Here is a 4,860-nt window from a genome sequence, read left to right as displayed (position 1 = left end):
AAAAAAAGGTATGGAAAGAAAACAAAGATGGTTATTTTGATAGCACAGCTTTAAATTTTTATTCATTTTATTTTTTCCTTTTTTTTTTAAGTTTACCAATGATTTGTCCCTTCATTGACCTTTTGAAGAACAAGCTCTTGGCCATGTTCTGTATTTCACTTGTTTTCCTGTATTCTATTCCATTGAGTCCAGACCTTAACTTTATAATTCTCATCCTTCTAGAGTCTGTGGGGTTAGGGGGTTGTTCTTTATCAATTTGTTGGAGGTATTTGCTAAAACATTTGTTTTACTCATCTCTTCTTTTATTGTGTTTGCTTATTACTATGATATGACCTCTGAAGAATGTTTTTCTACATTCCGGAAGTTTTAATATATAGTATTTTTATTCTCATTTGTTTCACATAAACTTTATTCTTTTTATTTCTTTTATAACCAAGGAGTGATCAGATAAAATGTTAGTTAGCTTTTATGTGGGTTATTTATTGTATACTTAATCCTCTTGTTAACTTCTAGTTTGATTTATTGTCAATAAGAATAGTCAAATGGAATAAAACAAGCTCAAGAATAACAGCACTGATTTTGCAGATAAAGAAGAGTTCTTAGTGGGTGCACTGACCTGGCTCAGGGCCTCACCACTTGTGAAGGGAGATTCAAGTGTTATGCTTAAATGGGCACCTAAGAGTTCTGGACACACATGTTATTTTGGGGAACCCCTGCTTTTTTCTATACAAGAACCCCCCGGTTTATTTCCATGGAAAAATACAACTCAGAAGATACTTTAGAAAGTGCAACAAGAATGTAACTCCAACTGAAGTCAAAGTTGGTCGATCACTTCATCGCACATTGGACATGTTGTTAGGAGAGGCAATTCCTTGAAAAAGGACATCTTGCGTGGAAAAGCTAATGGTCAGCAAGGGATATGAAAACCATCAACGAGATGAATTAATACAGTCACTGTGGCAATGAACTTAAATGTGTGAATCTTGTTAAGAATAGTGGGAGATAGGAGAAGTTTCATTTCTGTTGTTCATAAGGACATGGGTCATACTCAACTCAAAGGCCCTTGCAAAAATAGTAACAGTAGCAAAGTGGAATGGGCAGTCTTCTAAGAGCAACTCATCTTCTGAGTTCATAATGCATTAGTAAGCAATGATCTGTTGTATTAGAGACGTGAGGCAAGTCAGAAATCTCAGGGAGGATTCCAGAAGGATCCCTTCCAGCATTAGGAGAACAAGGAAGTGCTAGGGAAACCTGTCTGACTAAGCCTGCCTTGGGCACTGATACTCTTTCTCCATGCTATAAAAGCACACAGGCCTCATACTGGTCAAGTGTCTCCACCAAGTTGTCCTGCTGCAACTGGTAAGGAACAGAGGCCATGTTAGGAAAGGCACTGGCTGGGTGGATACCTGGGACCCCATTCACCCCTCTGACCTTGCAGACCAATGCCTCCATATGAGCTTGTATTAATACCTTGAGCTGAAGAAATGTCAGCAAGGAAGAATCGCTAGAGGGAGGAGTGGGGAACAGGAGAGCACAAACACAGGGCTCAGTGTTTTTCTTTGTAAACAACTAGTTTATTCTACCTGACCTTCTATTAGACTTGCTTGGGGGATGTGAAAAAAGGCAGCCTGGAAACCCTGTAATTTGAGCAAAACAGACTCATTGCCCTCCAGTGAGAGGTATAGGAGGCAATAGCCATCTTACTCCCTGGTGTCAACTGGTAGATTCCAAACTCATGCTTTTGATATGGTAACATAACTTCTTGCTACTGGAATGACCTAGTAATAAGAAGCTTCCCTGTTTTCCCAAAGCGATGTGCTTTGAACCCATGGGCAGTTTTGTGGCAGAACCATAGGTGAAATCTTCCATGTGATTCACCAATTGTGCACCCCAATTGGAGGATCAGCTATGTGTAAATTCCATCTCAACAGCATTCAAGAAAAAGAACGGGCAACCAGTGCAAGACAGTGATTAAAAACTTCCCTTCATGCTCTTATGCTTTAAGACCTGTGCATCATTAATGTTGTTCCCATCCTGTGTTTGAGGAGGCAGTGAACACTTAATTGAGCTGAAAAGGTCAGTGCTTAGCCATTAGAGGCCACAGGAGACCTGTAGGAGCTAGTTAGGGCTCTGGACACACATCACAGGGGCCCAGAGATGCCATGTCTGGAAAGAACAACTACAAAATCATGGGATGCAGAGACCCAGGTGTTCTGCCTTGCCAGGTTGATTTCAGGTAACTCTCTTAGCTGACTTTGAGGAAGCTCTGGTACCATAATGGGTAAGTCTCCTTTTCAATTCAAAGGTAAGTGGTTTGAATTCACTGTTCCTCTGAGGGAGAAAGAGGGGTTACTACCAACTCTGCAATTACAGGCTATAAAATCCCCCTGGATGCATCATAATTTCTCAGTCCATTCTGTTGTGGTTGACATTTGGGCTATTTTCATGTTCTTACAAAAGTGAAAAATGCTGACATAAACATTAGTGTACAAGTCTCTGTGTGTGCCTCAGTTCTCAATTTCTCAGGGTATATTCCAAGCAGGGAAATAGCTGGGTCATATGGAATTTCTATGTTCAGCTTTCTAAGGAAACACCAAACTATCTTCCAGAGAGATTGTAGCATTTTATAATCCTACCAACAATGCGTAAGAGCTCTTACCTCGCCATATCCTCTCCAACATTTATTACTTGCTGTTCTGGTAAACTTTGTCATGACTACTGGAGTGAGATTGTATCTCATTGTGCTTTTTATTTGCATTTTTCTTATTTCCAGTGGGTTTGTATATTCACATGATGGACTACACAGCACACAGTAGCAATGATTTTACAAATCATTACCAAAGTTGGGAGGAACTGAAGAGCATTATTCTGAGTGAAATAACTCAGCCCTATAAGGACAAATTCTATATAAGACCTTTATTGTAGAACATGTATGAGGATCCCTGAAGGACAGAGTGAGAGCAGAAGGGGGGGACAGAGTGAGAGGAGAAGGGTGAGACTGGGCAGGTGTTGCATGGTTGGGTGGTTTTTTTAATCATAGGGTCACATTATTTGATGGGTGGAATTAGGAGTGGAAAAAGAAAATGTGAAAGACCTGGTGTGAAAACAATGTAAATGAACTTTGTCAGTAAATTAGTATAAAAGAAATTTATATTTAAAAAAAAAAATCTCCCTGGAGATTCACCTAACAGTAGGTTCTGACTGGATTGCATTGATGAATGGGTTCTGGAAGATTCTTGAAGGCTCCTGGTCTTGGGAGAGATGAGAGGGATAGACTCCTGAGGAAGAGAAAAAGCAAGCTCTAGGTTGCTCCCTGGATTGGCTTAGCATGTCCCTGAGCAGATGACCAGGAAACAGCTCTTCAGTGTGTCTGGGTGCTACAGGAAAGCTCAGGACTCTCTTCTGTGTCCCCTAGTTTGTGACCATGGAGCAGCTCTCCAGCGCCAATAATCAGTTCACTCTGGACTTGTTCCATGTTTTGAATGAGAAGAATCCCACGGGGAACATCTTCTTCTCTCCCTTCAGCATCTCCTGTGCAGCGGCCATGCTCCTTGCTGGGACCAAGGGCAACAGCGCAGCACAGCTCTCCAAGGTTAGTGACACTACCCTTTACACTGTAAATTAATTCCATGTCTGCATGCAGAGCTGTGCTCTGTGGATCCTACAATTACTGCTGAGTGTTTTTGAGAAAAAGTAATGTATTTCTGTGCCACCAAATATAAAAAGTTCAGGCCAATGATCTGTGTCCTGGATTTCATTCATCTTCAAACCTTTACTCTCCACCTTCCAATTGATGGGTTTTGTTCAGGGATATCCCTGTACTCTTTGGACTTATGCTCCTCAGAAAGGTGTTTTAACAACTTTCCTATCAGTCAGCCATATTCTCCTTGGCTAGGAAGTCCCTGCTTTGCATTGGATAACACACTGATCATAAATAATACCACACTATGTATTATTTCCTTGGAGCATGATAAAAAATATTTCTATATCTTCTTTTATAACTGTCACTCAGTTCCTTGCTAAGCATGAATATAACTTTTTTTAATATATGTGTTTAGGTGGGACATTAAAACCAAATTTCCAGTCCCAGGAATAATGAGATTTATGGGGGAAAGTTGGTGACATTTTCATTGACTGAATACCCTCCCCCATTCACCCTCCACTTTCTTTAACGTACATTAAGTTGTGCTGAATTGAACGTATTGTTGTTACATGCAAATCGTAGAGACACAATGCACCATAGCTTGAAACTTCCACTATCCTGAGCCAGTCTTACTGTCTAATACTAGTCCTGTTATCTCAGGCTCAATCAATCTGTTATCAATCAGTCTCATCCTATAATTTCCTATTTTGCACTGTTCTGTCACTCTTCCAAGCATGATGTCCTTCTCCATGTACTGATCTCTCCTGACAATATGTCCAAAGTATGTCAGAAGGAGTAAAATCTTTGTCTCCAAAAAGCAACTTGACTTTACCCTCTCTAGGTCAGAACTGTATGTTCTCTTGGCAGTACAGGATATGTTCAGTACTCTTCTCCAGCACCACTAGAGTATCTATACTTCTTTTGTCATTATTAGTAAGTTCTAGCGGGTTTTTGTAACGCAGTAATTACAAAAACCATGACATGAATCAGGTGCACCACCGTCTCTGTACTGACATCGTTGTTCTTTCGTATTCTTGCGAGGTCACTTACAGAATATTTTCTCAATGCATTTGGTCTTTTGATTTCCTGTCTGAAGTGTAACCAAAAGCTGAAAATGTTAATAATCTCATCTTTTCTCCATCTATCACAGGGCTGCCAGTGGGCTGAGTGGAAACAATCTTCGGGGTTTTTGTTGTTGTTGTTCTCTCTCTCCCTCT

The sequence above is a fragment of the Elephantulus edwardii genome, unplaced genomic scaffold, assembly GCF_000299155.1.
Source record: "Elephantulus edwardii isolate Elephantulus edwardi_28Jun2011 unplaced genomic scaffold, EleEdw1.0 scaffold00071, whole genome shotgun sequence".
Classification (NCBI taxonomy): Eukaryota; Metazoa; Chordata; class Mammalia; order Macroscelidea; family Macroscelididae; genus Elephantulus; species Elephantulus edwardii.
This window is presented reverse-complemented; position numbering follows the sequence as displayed.